At 37.5% G+C, this 7850-nt stretch overlaps 1 pseudogene; it reads left to right on the top strand.

Annotated features, from left to right (window-relative positions):
• Positions 1-1845: 1845 nt before the first annotated feature.
• On the top strand, positions 1846-2998 carry LOC102263427 (annotated as a pseudogene).
• Positions 2999-7850: the final 4852 nt, after the last annotated feature.

Below are 7850 nucleotides of genomic sequence, written 5' to 3'. Positions count from 1 at the left end.
CCTTCAATTTATTAAGGAGAAACAGCATTTTTAAAAAAATATCTGTGCTCTGCGTTTTAAAATACTGGGTTCTGCATTCTTTGAAATGCTGCTCTTCTGCAGTTGTATACACTAAAAATGAATTATACCCTCTTTTCAATTTCTGTTCCCTTAGAAAACTGTTATGGGGAGAGGGAGAGAAAAGTCCCAGGAGTACTGAGTGTAAAAGAAGCTTAATAAGGAAGCACAGAGGGTGGGGAGAAATAGAACTAAGATGGGTGAATAGGCAAAATTTCCCCCCTGCACTTTGCCTTGCTTGGACAAATCTTGCTAATTTGTTTTGTGACTAAACAATTGACAATGCATTTGACATGGAGACCCAGGTGTTTTAACACATATATTCTTTTTTTAAAAATAACCATTATTTTTTAATTCATCTTTATTGTTGAAAGTATTACAGTTGTCCCCCCCTTTTTCCCCATTGCCTCTCTGTAGCCACTATTAAAAGTGGTGAAAAGAAATTTGTAAACCTCCCCTTAGGAAAATTTTTCTAGATATTTATTCCACTTGGAGAACTGAAAATAATGACAATATCTCTGAACTGTAGAGTATAAGTGAAAGTAAGCCTATGGTTGGTCTTATGCAGATACTAAAACGCATAACTAACTGTATGATTGATACATATAGACAGTTGACAGAAAGTGAACTTACTCAACTCTAATTTGGTCCACCATTGAAAAAATTCAGTATAGGTTTCAAGCGTACAGTTCTATGATGCATCATCTATACACTTGAAACCTAAATAATATTTTTAACCAATGTCACCCCAATATATTTAATTAAAAATTAGTAATAAGCAAAATGATATCCTGCATATAGAGAAGTAAATGCAATGTAGATGATAGAACCACAGCTTACAGCATCCTCCTGTGTATTTGTGTGTGAGTGTCTGTGTGCAGTTAACTTCTCTTAGAATGGAAGCAATAACATGGTTTAACTGCATGGTCCCTTAACTTTTGGGCATTGCATTACAGTGTTCCCTAAAGGGACCAGGTTGTTGACTTGAAAGTCAACCTTCTAATATTTCCTTCCCTATCACCATTTTGGTTATTATTAAATTGTAGCTCTGATCTTCAATAATTTTTCAGAAAATGAGGGGAAAAACAAATTTTCCATCATTAGGCAAAAAAATAAAAGCAATGCAGAAAATCATATTTTTAAGAATTACTGTTGCAAAAAAAATGAATTATTATTGAAAGAGAATAATAGATTTGTGAAAACCCTTTGATTTGTTCCTTTCTCTTGCTGTCCTGATTTCAATCCCAATATAATCAGAAGTACTCAAGTATGTTCTGTTCCAGAAAAAAAAGTAGGCACTCCAAAGTCTGAGAGATATTGTAATAGAGATTGAAAGCTGGAAGAACTATTGATGATTTCTGAGTAAGCACTGGGAATGAAAAAGCAACACAAAGTAGAGAAAGGCAAAACTAAGCCAAAATCTTTGATTTAATGCATGAAAGTTTGATGAGAGTGGCAAAATATTGAAATGGATGTTTTATAATTGTTTTTGAGTCTTTCCAATAAATTAGATAATGGTTAAAAATTATGTTGGCCCCTATTCCAAGAATTTTGCAAAATTAACCAAATATTTTTTTAAAAGACAAAAGATATTGCATATATTGATTTTAGTAGCCACTTGAAAAAAATCTTTGTTTTTCTTTATGGAGAGAATAGATAAAAAATATGTGTTGACTGATTATAAAGCTAGGAAGAACTACACATAGGTGTATCCCTGGGGATGGACTGCAGCATGCTGCCTGGGTGTCTGTGGGATCCATGGGCAGCCGCGAGAGCCCTGATTGATTGATGACAGATTATAGAGAGGAGCAGCGCATCCAGCTGGAAGCTCTGGAGTCCACCTATCCCGACTGTTTACAGCATCATCAGAAAATGCTCTCAGCATCACCATTATTGTTCCATCTGAGGCTAGAGAAAACGATGAAATTATCCAGATGATCATCAACTTTACATACAATGAAAAATACCTAGAGGAAACCCCTCTTTATGAAATATTCTCCCAGGGAAATCTAGAAGATAATACTGTCTCAGGCATTTTAAAATCGTTAGCATTGCAGGCAGAAGAAAACTTTGGTATGGTGATGATCTTTACTTCAGTGACAGCTGTGCAAGAAACATTAGATGTGTTGGTCAAATGAAACCTAGAAGAGAAGAGGAAAAGCAACAAAAGGAAAAAGAAGCAGAAGCTGAAAGCAATTACTTCATGGCACTACTGTTACAATTGAGAATTTCTTATGTTGGAAACCCAAATTTGATGCAGAACTCTTGGAAACTAAGAAGAAAGGAATGAAAGAAGAACAAGGGGGAACAAAATAAATTAAATGGGAAATAGTTATTTGAAACAGATTATAATCTTGGCACATCTGATATCTAGTTCTTGGAGGATGCTGGAAACAATGTGGAGATAGCTGAGTCTGTGTTCCAGGAAATAAATGAACTGGAGCTGGAGGACGGTGAGGATGACCCAGACTACAATCCTACTGGTAGATGTTCCTCTCTCTCTCTCTCTCTCTCTCTCTCTCTCTCTCTCTCTTTCTTTATAAAAAACAAATAATAACGTTCAGGAGGATATTCTCCTGATAGTTTTAGTCCTTAGACTTAATAAAATGACCTTAAAGTTAAAAAAGATTAAAGAAGAAATGTTAGTGGGATAAATGTGTATACAAGGGAAAGAGAAATTTAGAAGAGAAGAAACTCAGAAATAATAAAATATATAATATTTGACTGTACAAAGTTTTATACTTTTTAATTTAAAATTATACCATTATACAGCTTCAAAACAATGCTATTAACAGATGTTTACAGAGATAAAATTTTGGTATTTATACTGTCCAAACACCTGCTACTTATTAAGAAAAAGATCCAGTGTGATAAAGAAAATTGGCAAAAGATATCCCAAGAGAATCTTCAAGCTGCCAATAGACGGAAGGAAAGATGCTGAATCTTAGAGATTGTCAAGGAAATTGAACAAATATAATAATAAACTTGACTTCTTATGATTAGGAAAAATGAATAAATAACACATAGTGCTTGCAGAAATATAAAGAATGTGGTGTTCTCATACATTGCTATTAGAAATGGGTATTGGTAGTTTTTTCAAAACAATCTGATAATAAAAATTAAAATTAGAATATACATTCTTCAGTCAAAAATTGTACTTTATACAAGAACTAGAGGCCCAATGCATGAAATTCATGCAAGAGTGGGTCTTCCTTCCCCCGGCTGCCAGCATTGGCTTCCCTCCAGCACCCAGGAACCAGGCTTCCCTCGCAGCACCGGCTTCATCTGAAAAGTTGTCCAGAAGGATGTTTGATCTAATTAGCATACTATGCTTTTATTATTATAGATATTTAGAGATGAAAGCATCAATATATAAAATTATATAGTGATTACTTTGGCATCATTTATAGAAAGCTGGGAACTTCTGGAATATCCATCAATAGGAATGGGTAAGTAAAAAATAGTACATTTTAATGGGGACTATTATGCAGCTATTAAACATTATATATATAGTTTATACATGCATGTGTAATATATGTATATATTTACCAAAAGGCTTGGAAGCATTTTTATGATATTTTGTTAACTGAGAAATAAAATGTAAGAGAAGATCATACAGAATTATATCATGCTTACTCCAAAATCTTCATATACATAGAAAGAGAAGTGTTGACATTATTTACTAAAAATGTAATGGCTTGAGTGGAGGGGAATGTAGAGTATCATAGATAAGGAAGGGGAAAAGGGACCATAGAGTAATGAGTTACCACATTATTATGAAGTCTAAATAAATATTATATATGCAATAATTTTATTAACATATTGTAAATATATGGAAAAGAATTGTGTATGCGATAAAGACTAAAAATTAGCACTGCAATGGAAGAAGAGGAAAACAGAACCAGCGACAGAAGGTGTTATGCCACTGTGTCATGGGCTGAATTATGTGTGCCATGCCCCCAATTTATATGTTGAAGCTCTAACCCCTAATCATTTCAGAGTATAACTGTATTTGGTCACAAAGCCTTTAAGAGGTAAAATAAGTTAAAATGGGATCATTAGGGTGGGCCCCAATCCAATAGGTTGATATCCTTATAAGAGGAGACATGAGAATGCAGGAAGGGAGATATTAGGCACAGGGAGACAGGCAGGTGCAGACACAGCAAGAAGGCAGCCATACACCCATGAGGAGAGAGGCCGCCAAGGAAACCAAACCTGCCAACACCTTGATCTTGGGCTTTAGCCTCCTGTTTGAGAGCAAATTATTTTCGATGTTTCGGTCAACCAGTCTGTGGTATTTTTTAAAAAACATATTTTTATTGATTTCAGAGAGGAAGGGAGGGGAAGTGAGAGATAGAAACATCAATAATGGTAGAGAATCATTAACCTGCTGCCTCCTGCACTGAAGGGAGAGGAAGTGAGAGATAGAAACATCAATGATGGTAGAGAATCATTAACCTGCTGCCTCCTACAGGCCTCACACTGGGGATCAAGCCCACAACACGGTATGTGCCCTGACCAGGAATTCAACTGAGATCTCCTGGTTCACAGGTCGACACTCAATCACTGAGCCACACTGGCCAGGCTCATGTTTAGGTCAACTAGTCTGTGTTATTTTGTAATATCAGCCCTTGCAAGCTAATACATATTGGCTTTGAAGGTAGAGACAGGGGCCGTGAACCAAGGAATATAACTTGGCATGCTGGAAAAAGAGAAGGAATACCCAAACCCGGCCAAAACCTTGATTTCTGCTAGGTGATACTACAGAACTGTGAGAGAATAAATCTCTGCTCTTTTAAGTCAGCATGTTTGTGGTGATTGGTTACAACAGCCACTGAAAAAGAATGCAGGTAATTCATTAGAAATAGGTTTGACTCAGAGACACAAACTGGCCTGAAATAATGCTTTCCCATGTAAAATAGCCCAAAATTCCAGTATCAATACTGTCAATAGAACATCTTATCATAGCTTCTATTCATATAATTATTCATTTTATCACTCAAAGAAAATACTAAATATCATATACATATTTTTCTGTTTTCAATCACATTTCACTAAATGGAATTATAGAGAAACATGAAAAACATTCATTGAATATGGTTATAGTTTTAAAATATTTTTATAGAGGTCTTAGAGGCTAAAAGAGAAACTTTGGAAACATCTTATTGAAATCACTAGCATCGTGCCTTTTAAAATGACTCACATCTACTCACTTTCTTTAATGAAACAAAATATTAGCCTTGCTCTGAGTATTATTTATTTATTTATTTATTTATTTATTTATTTAATCCTCACCTGAAGATATTTTTCCATTGATTTTTAGAGAGAGTGGAAGGGAAGGGGAGAGGCAAAGAGAAAGAGACATCGATGTGAGAGAAACACATCAATTCGTTGCCTCCTACACAGGCTCCATCCAGAGATAGAGCCTGCAACCCAGGTACATGCTCTAAACTGAAATTGAACCTGGGACTCTTCAGTCCGCAGGCCCACACTCTATTCACTGAGCCAAGCAGGCTAGGGCTGAGTATCTTGCTTTTAGTGTAAGATAATGGTTTTGTGAAGTTGCTATTTATTTTATGTGTTATATCATAAAAATATCAAAATAAATAAGCTATGATTTTCACATCTTTCTCTTCCCTTTGTGGTCTCTGTCTGTCTATCTGTTGCTGTTCTCTCTTCATACACACACACAACATACAAACACAGACATAAATACAGTACTCACACATAAATTGATAGAGATCAGTTCCTATATTTGGTCAAATAAAAGGGACTTATAGGAGAACTATCTCCATCTTGGTCACCATATGACAAAAAAGTATTGCCTAGGGCGTAGAACAGGAAAAAAAGAAGAAGAAGTTAGGAAGAAGCAAAGGATAGAAATAAGGGAGACATAATGAGAGGTAGGAAGAACTTGTTTGAATTCAACAAACTAGAATTGAAAAAAAGCAGGATTGAAAGAAGACAGGTTGAGTGTGTTCAGCAGGACTTTATTTGACACACACTTATGTACTCTTTCAAGGTACTTCACTACTTTCTTCAAGGTTATTCAACTGTAGTTAGATCCAAATTACACAGCCTGTTAAATGACTTTAAAGCCTCAAGACTTATGTTTCTGGGAACTTGCTATAGTGTGGCAAATTGGATTTTACAAATAATTTAATCCTTTTTTATTCAGTCACATTCAAACAAGTTTTGAATCTAGTGAAATTAGAGAAAAGTCACCCTATCAAATTTTACCCTCAAGTTCAAGTACTCAATGCAAAGAAAATCAAATAAAAATGAAGGCCAAATATTAAAAATCCTGCACAATTTCTGGATTCAATAATCATCATGATTCATTTTTTAAACTTACAAATAAACCTGTTAATATCTTCTGCTTCTGGGTAGCATACATAATATACTTGAATAAGTAAATGGGAATATAATAGTAATGAACATTGAATAAAAATGTACTTGAAGAAATATATATATATACTAGAGGCCCAGTGAATAAAATTTGTACAGCCTGCACCGTCTCCAATGTGGGACCCCTCGGGGGGATGTCTGACTGCCAGACATCTCTCTCACAATCTGGGACTGCTGGCTCCCAACTGCTCGCCTGCCTGCCTGATTGCCCCTAACTGCTTCTGCCTGCCAGCCTTATCACCCCCTAACCACTCCCCTGCTGGCCCAATAACCCCCAACTTCCCTCCCCTGCCAGCTTTGTTGTCCCCAACTGCCCTCCCCTGCAGGCCTGATGGCCCCCAACTGCCCTCCCCTGCAGGCCTGGTCCCCCCCAACTGCCCTCCCCTGCTGGCCTAATCTTGTCCCCAACTGCCCTCCTCTGCCAGCCAGTTGGGTTCTGATTGGTCAGTTTTTATGCCAATCAGTGTCAAAAGCTCCGCCTCCTAGGCAGCCATTTGCTCACAATTCTTCACCCAGGTTAGGTTCTGATTGGTCGGTTTCTATGCCAGTCAGCATCTCCGGGCCTATCTCTGGGCCTGATCAAAGAGGTGGGGCTGATTAGCAGCCTCTGCAGAAGCCTGGAGAGAAACAGAGGCATGGCTGCTGGGAAAGCCCGGAGAGAAAGAGAGAGGCAACAACAGATTAACAGCTGCCACAGAGGCTGCAGATCAGACCCTGCCTCTCTCTCTGCAGGCTTCACTCTGGGCCTGATCCGCAGCCCCCACAGCAGTCAGTGCTGGGTCACCACTGCAACCCAGCACTGACTTCCGGTGTTTGATCAAGCCTTCATAGTTATTCTCAGGCCCCCCAGCAGTCAGTGCTGGGTCACTGTGCCTGCAGCCATAGCAGCCATAGCAGTCAGCGCTGGGTTGTCACAGCAACCCAGCGCTGACTGCAGGACTGACTTCTGGTTGGTGAGTCTCCTGTGGTGACGGACCCAGGGTTTTATATATTAGGATAATACTAAACACCTAACAATTTAAATAAACCAAATATATTTTTGCTTTGGTGTGTTTTTTTTTAAATATCATAAAAATATCAAAATAGGTCTTTTAAAAATTCAAGAAGAAATAATTCTTCAGTATATATGATATCCTTTTGAACTAAAATTAATATACAGAACAAAGACTTACACACTTTATGTACTTAAGTATAGACTGCAATCACTATGTAAAAGCAATTGCCATGATCATACAAAATAGCTATATACAAAAGAATATTGACTTTTATAACAACACTAGAGGCCCGGTGCACAAAAATTTGTGCACTCGGGGGGGTGTGGAGGGGGGTCCCCCAGACGGCCTGTGCCCTCTCGCAGTCTGGGACCCCTCGGGAGATAACGCCCT

The sequence above is a fragment of the Myotis brandtii genome, unplaced genomic scaffold (assembly GCF_000412655.1).
Source record: "Myotis brandtii unplaced genomic scaffold, ASM41265v1 scaffold440, whole genome shotgun sequence".
NCBI lineage: Eukaryota > Metazoa > Chordata > Mammalia > Chiroptera > Vespertilionidae > Myotis > Myotis brandtii.
This window is presented reverse-complemented; position numbering and strand designations above follow the sequence as displayed.